Source organism: Mauremys reevesii, linkage group 1 (assembly GCF_016161935.1).
Source record: "Mauremys reevesii isolate NIE-2019 linkage group 1, ASM1616193v1, whole genome shotgun sequence".
NCBI lineage: Eukaryota > Metazoa > Chordata > Testudines > Geoemydidae > Mauremys > Mauremys reevesii.
Window position 1 is genome coordinate 269,877,819 of NC_052623.1, and position 15,689 is coordinate 269,893,507.

At 50.5% G+C, this 15,689-nt stretch overlaps 1 pseudogene; it reads right to left on the minus strand.

Moving 5' to 3' along the window:
- Window positions 1-13,282: 13,282 nt before the first annotated feature.
- The window catches only part of LOC120373913, a 106,010-nt pseudogene continuing 103,603 nt past the window's right edge, over window positions 13,283-15,689 (minus strand).

Here is a 15,689-nt window from a genome sequence, read left to right on the forward strand (position 1 = left end):
AGGAAAGAGCTGGATTGGCTGAGACTGAAATCACCAGTGAGCCAATTGTCTGGGAGTGAAATTGCTTGTAAATGGATTGGCTGTGATGAAAAGTGGTAAATTGCACTACCCTCTTGTTTCTTCCTGCCTTTCAGAAAAAGCCACTGGGAAACATAAGCGCATCTGCTTCCCCCTAATAATCCATGTAAGCATGATATGCCTCTCACCGCATACACATGCAGCACTGGGAGGGAAGTGTGTGAACAAGGTGAGTTCACCAGACTTTGCATAGAAAAACAATGATGCAGGTTGACTGAACCGAGCTTTCTGATTCACTGGGTGCTGACTGCAACTTCCCCCACATGCACACACCCTTCATGATTACATAAAAGACAGGAGAGTCCATTTTTTTTAAAGGGACACTGTCAAATAGCTTCCCTACATGTTGGTTTCGCAAATAAAAGGAAAGGGTTTGACAAAACCTGATATTAACAGGTATGGTTCTTCTAGGATGTACTTTTAAATGTTGACAGTTTTATGTAAAAAATCCACCACCTTTTAGAACACCCAAATCCAGAGTACGGTGCGAGTGACTGTAAATGCAAATATTTAGAAACAGAAAGTGAAACAAATTAGATGTAATTGCCCAGCTTCAGTGAAGCCCAAAAAATAAACACAGTGTAAATTAATGGTAAAAAATCAGTTAGATTTAAAAAAAAGACTTTTGTTTTTTAAGCTGTGTTAATGTAGTTCAGGATAATTTTCACAATTTTTTCTCTTGATCACATCTCTTTACGTGTTTATTATAAGTTAGTGGGTAGCTGTTTTAATTACTTGTTGCCATCTTTTATTATAATGCAAGCTCATATTGCTACACCATATGTTTTGTTAGTAGTTGCTATGTAAAAGAATTCATACCTCAGCCACAAAGACTTAACTCCTTGGTGTGACATGTTGCATTCAGGTCTCGTGTTCAACAGCCATTTACTATCATAACAATTACATATAAAAGCATAGTTCTGCTCTAACATGAACATTCTGGGGCTACATGTTTACTGTACCTCAGCTTCTGTCTCTCACCTGTTCTGTTTACTCCCTACTAGCCCTGCAAATGCATCCTGGGTTTTGAGGCCAGACCTTTCAACGGAGCTCAGTGCCCATAATCAGGCCTAAATTTTCAAAAAGTTCAACACATAATGTGTATTTTGAGTGCTGAGAATGTTTGGAAAATGGCCCCCAGTAGTCGAATTGAGTTCTTTTCGCCTCATCCAGTCTTCAGTAATAAGGGGACAATGTCACTTCTGCTCCCTCATTCTCTTCAGTGGGTTTGCATGGCTGTCACAGACTGGAAGATAGTGAGCAATTCTGTGGATGAACAAGACTCCAGCTCACGCTTCCTAACTGTGTTTCACTCTGTAGCCAGGGTTAACAGAAGTAAAAAAAACAATGAAATCTTAGGCCTTGTCTACACTAATAAGTCTTGTCACCAAAAACTGCCTTTTGTAGACCAAACGGTGTGTGCGTACACACCACAATGCGACTTTTGGTGGGAAAGATGCCTGGTTTTGGCGACTAAATATGTCCACCCTGACGAGAGACTTGCGTCTTTTTCCTCTACATTTTTCTCGACAAAGTGCCAGTGTAGACCTAAGTTCCCTGTAAGCTGTGTGGCCTCGCAGCGGCAGCCTATTAAGCGCTGCCAGGCGCTCAGGGCTATGGCGGGGAGAGATGCCTCTTCCCCAGCCCCAGACCTGCTGGGGTGTGGAGAGGCACCCCTCCCCCATCCCCATCCTAGCCCCAGACCTGCCATGGCTGGGGGAGAGGTGCCCCAGCCCCAGCCTAGCCTGGCCAGTATCGGGTTTATAATGGCAGCAGGCCCATGCTCAGCAGGGGCCCTGCCGGCTCTGGGCTCCACTTCACTGGCTCCTCTCTTCTCTCCGGTCCTTCCCCAGCGCTGCTCTAAGCCTGCGGGCCCAGGGCTTCTCCCTGAGTCTCCCCCACCCCCACTTGTTCCTCTCAGCTGGCCAGCTGAGGGCTCCTCTCTCCGCCCCCACCCTCTGTCACTGGCAGGCTGCCTGCCAGTGACGGGGGTTGGGAGGCGGAAAGGAGCCCACAGCCGCTGCCACTCCTCTGGGCCCCCAGTGACAGATGGTCTGTCGCTTCAGACTTCCCAGGGGAGCCTGAAGCTGTGGACCGTCACCAGCGGCCTGGACTGCAGACGGACCTGCCATGACCAGGGGAGAGGCGCCTGTCCCCTGGCACCAATCCAGCCCGGCCTGGACCTCCTGCAGCTGCAGGAGAGGCATCTACCCCACGTCCTCAGCCCCTGAACTGCCATGGTGGAGAGAGGCGCCTCTCCTCCTCAGTCCAGGTGCTGCTGTGGGGAGAGAGCAGGGGGGAGTCTCTCGCCCCACTGTAGCCCCAGGGCACCCTTCACTCCAAACCCCTCATCCTTGGCCTCACTCCACAGCCTGCACCCCCAGCCAGAGCCCTCACCTCCTCCCGCACCCCCAACCCTTTGCCCTGGCCCTCAGCCCCCTCCTACACTCCAACCCCCTCAGCCCAACCCTGCCACATGAATTTTATGTGCATCAATATGAAGGTGATGTGTGACACATCACCTCCATACTGGTGCACATAACAAAATTAATTTCACACATGCATGGGAAAAATTAGAGGGAACACTGCTGTAGACACCGCACTTGATTTCATTGCTTTAATTGGCCTCCAGGAGCTGGGATGTGTCGCACAATGCCCATCGTGATCGTTCTGGTCAGCAGTTTGAACTCCACTGTCCTGCAGCCAGGTAAACGACCATCCACCCCTGCCCCTTAGAAGGCCTGGGAATTTTTGAAATTCCATTTCCTGGTGGCTCGGCATGGAGAGCTCATATCGCATCTTCCCAGGTGACCATGGTGGGTTGTCACACCAAATGCTTTCCTGCTTAGACCACTGCAGAGCTGTTGGTTTTTCTTCGAGTGCTTGTTCATGTCAATTCCAATCAGGTGTGTGCGCGTGCATAGTAGCCAGAAGTTTTTTCCCCTAGCAACAACCATAGGGTCGGCCTGGGCGCCCACTGGAGTTGCACCTTCATGGCGCCCAATATAGAGTCCTGCTGACCTCCCTCAGTTCCTTCTTACCACCAGTGACGGTAACTGGAACTTACTCTTTCCCTTCTCTTGCTTCAGCAAGTGGATTAGCAGTGCTTCAACTGTACACTGTACATAGTTAGTTTTCAGTAGTTAATATAGTTTAGTAGTTCTTTATAAGTTTCAGTTATGGGGGATTCCCCCCCCATTCCATCCCCATTTCTCCCCCCCATTCATTACTGGGGCATGCTGTGATCCCCGGGCTTTGACTTGCCAGATTTGCACACAGCGCATGCCAAAAGGTGACCCCCACATCTCCTGCTTACGGTACCTGGGTGAGGATCACCAGAAAGACCGCTGCAAGATCTGTCGGGAATTCCGAACGAGAACCATTAAGGAGAGGGAGCAGCATCTCAAAATTCTTCTTATGGAGGCACCTCTCTGACCTCAGTCGGACCCAGGCGCCGGGGATCCTTCTCCCAGCATGTCGTCTTCAGTGCGAAGTGGTATGGAGCCATCTTTGAAGGATCCTGCGCTGAAGAAAGATGCTGGCAGGAAAGCTCGGCACCAGCATGGAGCCTCTTGGGGACATTCCAGCCTTCAGCACCAGTCCCAATCACCGGCGCAGAAGAAAAAGAGGTCAGAGAGAGGCCGATCTCCCTCCGCAAGACCCAGGGAACAGCTACAAGTGGCACCTCAGTCGGGCGACAGCTCGGACACTCAGGGTGGGGCCACATTGACTCCTGCCCAAGCAAGGCAGTCAAGTCCGGGCCTGTCTCGCTCACCCCACTCATCAGAGTGTCTACCACTCCCATCCACTCTAGAGGCTTTCGAGGTGGCGCAGGACCTATCGAGGCTCATGGCGCCATTCTCGCTGCCTAGACAGGAGAGCGTCCCAGTACCACAGGTTCCATCCCAGCACCCCATGCAGTCAAAGGGAAAGCCAGCAATGATGGCATGCCGATCCCCATCACGTCGGCACCCTTCTACTCCAGCACCACCATCCAGGGAGCGCAGTCAGTGCCCTGCTTCTCAACCTTCTATCTCGAGAGGAGCAGCGCCACCCTGGTTCTCCGAGTCAGAGTTGGACTCATACCACTCTGACTATAGCAGGAGCAGAAGATCTTCCTCGCAGCACCATAGGTGGTCCTGCCCAAAGCAGTGGGCCCCTCAATGGCAAAATCCACCGCAGTGGCCCTTTTGGACTCCGTGGGCTTTCCATCAAGACCAGGGTTGGAGCCAGGAATCCCACTCAGGTGCAGCATGTTTGTTCCGCCACGATTGGCACCGGAGCCAGTGCTTGGTCATTAACACTGGCACCTGCGGTGCCATTTTTGGCACCGACTGCAGCACCGACATTGATCAGTTCAGCACTGGAGGCATCAGTGGCCCCAATTGTGGCCAAGGCACATGACGCACCCTCGGCACTGACAACGGCAATGGCTCCGACACCAACACTGTCATCAGCAACAGCGCCTATGGGAACTCCAGTGCACATGATGCACCAGGCACCAGCACAAGCGTGGGGCACGATGTCATCACCAACACCCACGCCTTTCACAGCACCAGGACCAGGCCAACCTAAGGCAGTTCCCACGGGGACGGTAGGGAGCAACCACCTCCCCTGGTGGTCTCCTCCTCCTCCTCCTCACCAGATGAGGCCCTAGCGGGCACTTCAGTAGCCCCAGCTCTGGAAGACTCCAGGGTGTTGGAGCAGCTGCTATGCCGGGTCACCCAGGGTCTGGGCATTAAGGCAGAGGAAGTTGTGGATGATGCGGACCCTGTGGTGGACATCCTGCCTCCCTTCAGTCCTGCCCGTATCACCTTACCGCGGATAAAGATAATCACAGACATGACCAACACCCTTTGGCAAACCCCGGCCTCGCTTCCACCTTCTGCCAAGTGCAATGAGCGCCAGTACTTTGTGCCCTCCAAGGGCTATGAACACCTCTATTCCCACCCTCAACCTGATTCCCTGGTGGTGGACACTGCTAACCAGTGGGAGAGGCAAGGATTTCAAGGCCCTTCACCCAAGAATAGGGACACCAAAAAACTAGAACTTTTTGGGCGAAAGGTCTACTCCACAGGGGGGACTGTAACCAGCAGGCCATCGTCAGCAGGTACTCCTACAATACCTGCTCGGTGATAGCTACATTTACGGAGTTGCTCCTCTCAGACTTCCATGCCGAATTTTTGGCTTTGGTTGAGGAAGGGAGACTGATCTCCAGAGCATCCCTTCAGGCGGCCCGTGATGGGGCAGATGCAGCAACCAGAGTTATGGCTACTGGAGTGGCCATGAGAAGGGGCTCATGGATCCAGGTTTCTGGCCTCCCCTATGAGGTACAGCAAACCATCCAAGACCTGCCCTTTGAGGGTGAGACTCTCTTCTCAGAGAAAATGGACAAAAGGCTATGTGACGTTCCCCTCTGGTGTTGTCTGGACCAGTGATCTGCTAGGCCACTCCAATCCTTGTCTCTGGGAGCCAGCCTTACCCTGCTCTGCTGTGAGAACCCCCACTCCTGGGGTGTTCACACACAGCCTCTGGCATGTAAGCTGCTCCTTGGATTGTGCAACCGAATGACACTAGCCAATATCTCCGGTCCCAGAAACAACCCTAAGAACCTCCATCTTGCATTGTCCAATTATGCCCACTGGATGCTGCCAGCTTATATAAGTTTGTCAATTTAACAAAGAAATTGATATGTACCAGGCTTGTTCTCCCAAGGGGAGTCTCTGACACACTGCAAACCAAACGCACTGCTTCAGGTGGAATAAACAGATTTATTAACTATAAAGGTAGATTTAAGTGATTATAAGTCAAAGCATAACAAGTCAGATTTGGTCAAATGAAATAAAAGCAAAACGCATTCTAAGCTGATATTAACACTTTCAGTGTCCTTACAAACTTAGATGCTTTTCACCACAGGCTGGCTCTTCAGCCAGGCTCTCTCCTTTGATCAGTGGTTCAGTCACTTGGTGGTGGCGTCTGTAGATGTAGGTGGAAGAGAGAGAGCAAGGCAAAATGTCTCTCCCTTTTGTCCTGTCCTTTCTCTCCTCTTGGCTTTGCCACCTCCCCTCCTCCCCTTCAGAGTCAGGTGAGCATTACCTCATTGCAGTCCCAAACTGCCCAAAGGAAGGGGGTGACTCCCTCAAGGGGCTAACAGGTTTTGTTGCTGCCTAAGACAGTGTCCATTGTTCCTGTGAGGCTGGGCAGGGTTTGTCCCATCCATGCCCTGATGAGGTGTGAACTGCCTCTGTTCTTGGAGAGTTTTTGCATGGGCTTGCTTTAAGCCATGAGGATACATTTTCAGCCTCATAACTATATACATGAAATTATAACCTATAACCTTACTATAACATTACCATAACAATTACTATAACATCACTATAACAACCATGCTCAGTGCATTATGAGCCTTCCGAAGACACCCAACATGACAATCTTTGCATTGGATACCACACAATCATTTTATAAGGATGAACATGAGGGTGCAGGGTGTTCCCTCGAGGTACAGAGCATCACAGGCTAAACACCCTTCAAGATTCCAGAGCCACCCTCAGGTCTCTGGGCCTCTATACTCCTTCAACTCTATACTTCCATCCACAGCCCCAGCAATGATTTGGTCAGCAGAACCACAAAGACGGGTCCAGAAGGAGGAATTGGAATGGCAGGAGAAGGCCTCACCAACCCTCTGGCCAGGGCTTGGGACAACCCAAGCCATCTTCAGGAGCCAAGCCAGCCTTTTGAAGGCATGGTCGAGGACTGTGTACCACATCTGACAATGGATCCACCCTGCCTTACCTTCTCGTCCCGACTATCCCCTTTCTACTGTGCATGGTTCTGTATCACCTCGGACCACTGGGTGCTTCGCACGGTAGAGAAGAGATACTCCATCTAATTCTTTGCTCTTCCACCCCCCTTCCCTATCCCTTTTCAGGGACCCTTCTCATGAGCAGCTCTTTATCCAGGAGGTGCAGTCACTCCTTTAGGGGAAGTGGAGGAGTTTCCTCAGGAGAACAGGGGCCAGGGCTTTTATTCCCGGTATTTCCTAATACCAAAAGCCAAAGGTGGCCTCAGGCCCAACCTCGACCTGCGAGAACTCAACAAGTTTGTGAAGAAACTCAAGTTCCATATGGTTTCTCTGGCTTCCATCATTCCCTCATTGGTGAACAATACCCACTACCTGTTTACAGTCCTCCCATTCGGCCTGTGTTTCCACCATGCATGGCAGTCATCACTGCATTTCTGTGCAGGCACTGGGTCCAGGTGTTTCCTTACCTCGACGACTAGCTGATCAAGGGCCACTCCAAGACCCAGGTGGAAGCTCAGGTCAGATTCATCAGAGCCACCTTTGACAACCTGGATCTCCTTCTAAACAAAGTGAAATTGACTCTGTCCCTCATCCAGAGGATAGAATTTATAGAAGCAATATTGGACTCAACCCAGGCCAAGGCATAACTGCTGCAAGTGAGGTTTCAGGCGCTGACCGATATCATTCAAGGCCTCAGACAGTTTCCCACAACCGCAGCAAGAAACTGCCTGAAGCTTGGACACATGGCTGCCTGTACCTACATAGTGCAGCATGCCAGACTTAGGCTTTGACCTCTTCAGTCATGGCTTGCGTCAGTGTACCGCTTGGACAGGATAGTGACTCTGCTTTACCTGGTCCTCGACTCCCTCCTGTGGTGGCTCAACACTCAGGGGAGATATGTTAAAGGGATCCCCTTCGCCAGTCCGCAGCCGTCTGTCGCTAGCGATGGATGCATCGGACTTGGCCTGGGGAGCACATCTAGGAGACCACAGGACTCAAAGTCTCTGGTCTCAGGCGGATCTGACTCTCCACATCAACGTCTGAGAGCTGAGAGTGGTGCGCCTGGTGTCTCAGACCTTCTGGGCATACACATTGTCCTGTTAAGTATCGGTCATGACGGACAACACCACGGCAATGTTCTATATCAACACACGGGGGCACACGCTCCTCTCCCCTGTGCCAGGAAGCCCTCATGCTGTAGGACTTCTGTGTAGAACATTCAATACACCTGTAAGCCTCATACCTCCCCGGGGTACAGAACGAGCTGGCGGACCACCTCAGCAGGTTGTTCCAGAGGCAGGGCTTTCCCCAGATAGACCTGTTCACCATCTGACACAACAGGAAGTGCCAGCAGTTCTGCTCCTTCCAAAATCACTGACAGGGCTCCCGTGCCAGACAGAAGCGGCACTTTGAAGGGGAAAGCGCCGCTTCTCTCCAGCTGCTGCCTGCGCAGCTGCCCCTGCTCCTCCTGAGTCCTCCGGCCTGTGCTTGCAGGGCCGCATTCCGAAAGGGGCTTTAAAGCTGCAGGCCAGGGCCCTGGGGCCCCCTTAGCCCAGGGCCCTGTAGCCCCTAAAGCCCCTGCGTTCTGAGTGGCCCTGCCTGCTGGGGGGGGGAGGGGGCCAGCTCCCAGAATCGCAGCTATGGGGGTGGTGCCATGCTGCGCAGAGTCACCTGCACACCCTCTGCACCAAACAGGAGCTGCCCCAGGTAAGTGCTCTGCACCGCCTGCCTGCCCCAGCCCTGACCCTCCTCCCGCACCCCCACCCTGAGCGCCCTCCCGCACCCTAACTCCCTCCCAGACCCCACACCCCACCCTGAGTGCCCTCCTGCACACACCCCCTGAGCGCCCTCCCACACCCTAACTCCCTCCCAGACCCTGCACCCCCAGCCCTGAGCCCTAGGGGTAAGCCAGGGGCACCTCCCCACCACAGTACAGTACTGTACAGTATATAATGACTTTTGTCTGCCCCCCAAAAAAGTTCCTTGGAACCTAACTCCCCCATTTACATTAAATCTTATGGGAAAATTGGATTCGTTTACCATCATTTCGCTTAAAGTTGCATTTTTCAGGAACATAACTACAACGTTAAGTGAGGAGTTACTGTACTTCTATTGGTGCCAAAATAGGAATATGTGTGCCATCTATCGCCCCTCCACAGTTAGGGAACTCCATTTCTGCAAAGCCATCCACTATTTCACGCACATTTCCCAGTCACAGTCCATCGTAGCAGGATGTGATTTATTGCCCTGCACACTTGCATTAATGCAGCTCCAATGGTTGACTTACCCACTCCAAATTGATTCGTGATGGATCATAGCAGGCTGGAGCCACCAACTTCCACACAGCGATTGCCACACGGTTCTCTACCAAGAGGGGAGCTCTCATTCTGGTGTCCTTGAGCTGCAGGTCTGGGGCAAGCGCTGCATACAGTTCCAGGAAGGTGGCTTTCTTCATCTGAAAGTTCTGTAGCCACTGCACTTTATCCCACACCTGCATGACGATACAATCCCACCATTCAGTGCTTGTTTCCCAAGCCCACAGCCCACAGCTGCTCTGTGAATGCCAAAAGCAATCTAAAGTTGCTCCTATCCATGTCACTCAGAATGCCGGTGCCTGTGAGTCTTCTTCAGTTAGGAACTTGATGAATAACTGCACTGCCATCTGTGATGTCTTCGTTAACAGAGCATAGGAGAGCAGTGTGGGATCCATCCCTTCTCACAAAGATGCCAGGGTGCACAGCAGAGAATGGCTGTTGCAAAAATGCCACAAAAGAAAGTTGGAAGCCCCATGGAGTGCTGGGACACAAAGCAATGCATCCCGGGACATTTAGCCACGTCCCAAGATGTGCCGCGACCCACTCCACCTTCCCACAACACCTAGCAACAGAAGGTGTCGAGCTGGACAGTGGGATAGGTACCCACAGTGCAATGCTCACACTGTCGATGATGGTGCCCCCATCTGTCCCATGATCTGCCGACAGAGTGAACAAGTATGAACATGAAATTCTGATTTTGATTATGTTGCCTTTTGGGTATTGACATCACTTTTTTTGACAAAAATTGGTAGTGTAAATATGGCCTTATTTTTGTCAGTAGATAGTATGGTGACTACACACAGGAAACAGGTCTGTTTGGTCAAAAGATGTCACTTTTACATATGTATGCAGTGGTGGTGTAGCCATGTTGGTCCCAGGGTATTAGAGAGACAAGGTGGGTGAGGTAAAGTCTTTTATTGAACCAACTTCTGTTTGTGATGTTCTCACCAACAAAAGTTGGTCCAATAAAAGATATTACCTCACCCAGCTTGTCTCTCTGCTGTCAGTTAGAAGAGCCAAAACAATCCAAAGTGCATTGAGCACGTAAAAGGTACTGGCCTATTTGACCTCTGTGGAGGCTGAGGGGTTCCACCATAGAAACACCAATGGCCAGCCCCCCTTTTGTGGGGGGGGGGGATGGGGAGCACAAAGGAACTGAGGTTTATGAAAACCTGGAGACTAATCCTAAGGGCAGGGATAGGGGGTGGAGATTAACAAAATGGCACCAGTGTGGGACACTGAGCAGAGAATCCCAAATGACACCCACTTCTCCAAGAAGGGACCCATGGAGTCAGTGAAGATGATGTGTCTGTCTGACAGCCCCAGAGACCAAAGTCTTCTGTTTAGCCCCAGAAAAGGTAAAGCAAAGGCAACAGCAATGTAAATTACACATGCCCATTCTGCTGATTTGCCTCTTCCCTGCCCTAAAGGTATCATCAGTAATGCTAGGCAGGGAATTCAGTCTCCCTAGCCCAAGCAGAGAGGCCATCTTTGATGGTTGGCTTTATATGATCATCTGTCCTGAAGGGACAGTCTTTCTTTTAAATATGTTTTTTGTAAAATAAGTTTTGTGCTGGATGCCAGCCTGGGAAGATGAAATCCTTGCTTTATCCGCTGAGCAGGTAAAGCAGTAGTAGCAGCAAAGCAGCCTGCCCTCCACTCCTACCCAGTGCTGCAGCCCTACTCTTGAAGAGATTATCACAATGGTGGGAGGGGAGTGCGTGGGGGGATATTTGTCTTTAGTGAATTATGTAAAGTTAGCTCCTGTTGTCAATCCACTTCCTAGTGTACAGGTGTCTGCATCTCCCTCCCAGAAACAAACCAACCACCCAAAACCAACAACAAAGCCCACAGTTGGTACAGTCTAGCCCTAGCCCTCTTGCTGGCATTCTCAGCAGAGAGGCCTGAGGATTGAATGAGTCATGGAGGCGCTTAGCCTAAAAGTGGTATCTCAAGGCCAGACTTGAACCCCATTGATCTGTGTGCTTGTTGTACCAATTCTGTGGGGCTAAGTAAAGAATTCTCTTTTTAAGAGCTGTTGCTCTGGAACCTACATCAGCATAAATTCCATTCAGCTTTTTTTGTTTGTTTTATTCAATAAAGTGATGGAACATGTAGGTTTCTTAACGTTTATCTTTGTAGAGTATCAGTATTCTCCCCGACACTCTAAAACACCTAATAAACAATGAGTTGAAATAACTACAAATGTAAAGCAGCCAGAATAATTTCTGACTGAAATAGGTGGACCACAAACAGACTGTCAAGCTGCATCCAGTCGCCATAGCGACAAGACTTCCAAAATGATGCAACGAAGGCACAGCATCAAAGAGCATTGCTGGAGTCCCTGACAAAATGAGAGGCGCAGCCAGACCAAAAGAAGGGTTGAGATTATCTTCCCGAGGGAATAATCCTGCACTGAGTGACTTTACAATTTGCAGAAGGTAGGAGATTAGACAATGAGATGCCACATTGTTGGTCCCACTGCCTAAGAGAGTAAATGGGCAGGTCAAAGAGTTGTGGGTTTGTCTGGGGCATCCAGAAACATGGGACCCAAAGCAGTCAAATTTGTTGGCTGTGTTCAAGGCAGACCCTGGAGAGAGGGAATGACCTACATGCTGTCATAGGTCTTTTCCAGCTCTAATTTCTATTTGTGAGCAAGACCAGGAGAAGTTTAAAAAACATTATGAAGCCAGCAAAAACAAACGCAACCCAACACAGGACTAGAGAATCTTTCCCATCATTAAGCTGTGAGAAAGATCAGCTAAACATAATGGCTACTATCTGTCATGTGGGGCTTCCTCTCCATTCCTCTTTTCGGGGGGAAACTGCATAGGGAGGTTTCTTTTTGAATGTGAGTGGAAACACCATGTGCTGTAATCTGAGAAGGCGAGGTTGCAATAGCATGCTTTGCACTGGACTAGAAAGGGGTGAGGTTTGTGGTAGTTCTTGCAGGAGTAAGTTTTATTGTCTTGGGCCAGTGCCCAAGAAAGCTCTGTCTCCTGCACACACAAGCAGCTCTCTTGCAGTAGACTATTCCACTGTGCCAGAGCTGTCCAGAGCAGCTGAAACCCCAAAGGGTGAGGTTGTCTCTCCTACATCCTGGACCCAGACTGTTTCACATTAAGTACCAAGACCTGAGACTTGATAGAGTATTGAATGGGATTTAGTGGCATGAGTAGGATACCAGGTGATGGGTTTTCAGTAGCCTGTAGTTCTGATGTGTGCTGCAGCATTCTGTACCAGTTGTAGCTGTCTCAGGACTGATGATTTCAAACCCAGGTCAATTACATCACTATAACTCAACCAGGAGGTAAACAAAGGCATATATTACTGAGGCCAGAGCATCATCAAAGCTGTGATGCGGTTCTCCTAGACTCACCGAGATGATTGATCATGTTTCTCATGGATGTTGCTGTTTGCTAACTCAGTGAAGCATGTAGAAGATCACATGAACTATAGCTGGCTTGACAATTTTGTGGGAAAGCATCCTTGGCTGGAGAAGACCACACTGTGGGCCTGATCCAAAGCCCAGGAAAGTCAATGGCAGGGTTTCCATTGACTTCACTGCACCTTGGCTCAGGCTTAGTGGGAGCAAGCTCTTTTAAACAATTTCCTCTGCCTACAGCTACAACTGCTGCCTTGCTCTAGGCTTTAACGTCCACGACCTCTTCCAAAGCTAGACACAAAAGGTATGTCTACACTGGAGGTGTAATTTCCAGCTTGGATAGACACACTTGCTCTAGCCCTGATGGAGTGAGCATGCTAAAAATAGCAGTGCAGCTGCCTGGGTGGCAGGACAGTCTAGCTGCCCGCACACACCCTTTCTGAGATCCTTGCGCCACACTCAGGGTGGCTAGCTCAGCCTGCCTCCCATGCGGCCATGGCTGCACTGCTATTATTAGCTTGCTTGTTCGATCAGCACTAGTGCATGTACACCTACCCTAGCTGGAAATTACACCTCCAGCTCCAAGGTAGATGTAGCCTAGGAGAGCTGAGTGACAGTGCTGCTGTGGTAGGTTGTCAGTGACAGCGATAGTTGCACATCATTGGCACATTGTTGGCATCTGTCATGGAATGTGGGGGGAGACTAGGCCCGGCACAGCTCCTTCCTGCGATTCACCATGACTCTCTGCCAGCGAGTAAAACAGAAGGTTCATTTAGACGACAGGAACACAGTCCAAAACAGGTCTTGCTGGTACAGACAACAGGACTCCCTTTAGTTAGGTCCATCTGGGGCCCCCAGGGAGGCCAAAGCCCTGTTGGGAAGCCCAAGCCCTGTCGGGGCGCCCCTCTCCATTTCCCAGCCAGCTCAAAACTGAAACTCCCTCCAGCCTCTCACTCAGTCTCCCCTCAGCTCCTCCCCCAGCCTTTGTCCCTTTTCTAGTTTCCCGGGCAGAGGTGTTACCTGGCCTCCAACCCCCCAACCTGGGTTCTCAGGTTACATGCTCAGGTATGCTCCCTTCCCCAATGCAGGCAGTCCCAAACTCCCCTGCAACCTTCCCAAGTTAATACTGCCCACTCAGCATTCACATAACACATCAAGAACATTCCCACTTCGTCAGAGCATCTGAGCCCAGTAGGTCTTACTAGTTCTCCCAGTGGTTGTATGTTAATATTGAAAGGACATGGAAGAGAATTGAGTCAGGTGGGACGTCTTGTAGCAGAAGTGCAATTTCCCATAATTAACCTCTGCATGTGGCTCTCCAGGAAGGATTCAAACCATTTTAATGAATTTTCTTGGGTCCCCTACACCCCTTCTCTCAATTAGGATATCAGGAGCAGCATCTCGTGATCGACCATACTGAATGTTGTGGAGAGATCCAGGAGTATATTTTGCCATTATTCTTCAACATAGGATGAACAGACATCTACCTTACAGAATCACAGAAATGTAGGGCTGGAAGGCACCTCAAGGAGCCATCAAGTCCCACCTCCCTGTGCTGCAGCAGGACCAAGTAAACCTAGTCCAGTGGTTTTCAACCAGGGGTGTGTGTACCCCCGGGGAATCGCACAGGTCTTCCACAGGATACATCAACTCATCTAGATATTTTTCTAGTTTTACAACAGGCTACATAAAAAGCACTAGCAAAGTCAGTACAAACTCAAATTTCACACAGACAGTGACTTGTTTATATTGCTCTATATACTATACACTGAAATGTAAGTACAATATTTATAGTCCAGTTGATTTATTTTATAATTATATGGTAAAAATGGGAAAGGGAGCAATTTGTCAGTACTAGTGTGGTTGTGACACTTTTGTATTTTTATGTCTGATTTTGTATGCAAGTTTTTAAGTGAGGTGAAACTTGGGGGTATGCAAGACAAATCAGGCTCCTGAAAGATTGAGAGCCACTGACTTAGACCATCCCTGACGGTGTTTGTCCAACCTGTTCTTAAAAATCTCCAATGATGGGGATTCCAAAACCTCCCTTGGAAGCCTGGTCAAGTGCTTAACCATCCTTATAGTTAGGCCGTGTCTACACTATAAACTTTGGTTGATGCAAGTAATGGCAGCATAAAGGTACTGGAGATAATGTATCACTTGAGTGCATGCATACTTGGCTCCTTGTGCTGGCATTGCATGTACTCACCAGGAGTGCATGTGTCAATACACAGTGCAGTGCACCATGGGTAGGTGTCTCAGTGTGCAACTTGCCATCGTCCTGCACGCTGTGGGCGATGCATGGCTGGGCAGAAACGAGTCCCGCAGGGGAGACTGGGAGCGAGGGGTCACGTTTCCATCATGCAACCTTCCCCAACCCATAATACCACCCTAGCTCATAATTTCTCACCTTTTAAAAAATCCCACGAACCGGGACAGCGCTTACTGCTGGCCGCCATCTCTGACAGGACCTCCTTTAGTTAGCCTCTGGGAGGCGGGAGAAGTGAAGCATCTCACCCCTGCTCCGCCTCCTCCCCGAGCACGCCGTGGCTGCTTCACTTCTCCCACCTCCCAGGCTTGCGGCGCCAATCAGCTTAGGTGCCGCAAGCCTGGGAGGCGGGAGAAGTGAAGCAGCCACGGTGTGCTCGGGGAGGAGGTGGGGCAGGGGTGAGCTGGGGCGGGAAGTTCCCCTGCGTGCCGCCCCCCCCCACTTGCTGCAGGCGGCCCTCCCCGTGCTCCCCTGCCCCAGCTCCCTCCGCCTAAATGCCGGCGGCGACCGGGGTGGCTGAAGATCCGGCCGCCGCGGTCACTGCCAAAGAAAATGGTGCCCCCCAAATCCTAGCACCCTAGGCGACTGCATAGGTCACCTAAATGGTTGCACCGGCCCTGGTAACAAAGGCAGAGAGAGCTCAGCAGCTACTGGTGTCCTGAAGCTGCCTGGGCCTGTATGCTGCTAGCTTGTTTACTGCAGTGGTGCCCAGCTGAAGCCATCGTGCAGTGGCATGGGAAAATGTTCTACTGTGGAGGAAGAAATTAGGCTGCCATCCCTAGAAACATTCAGGGGAGGATTGCAAAGTAGCTCCGTTCATTGAGATCTCTCATGAGGATT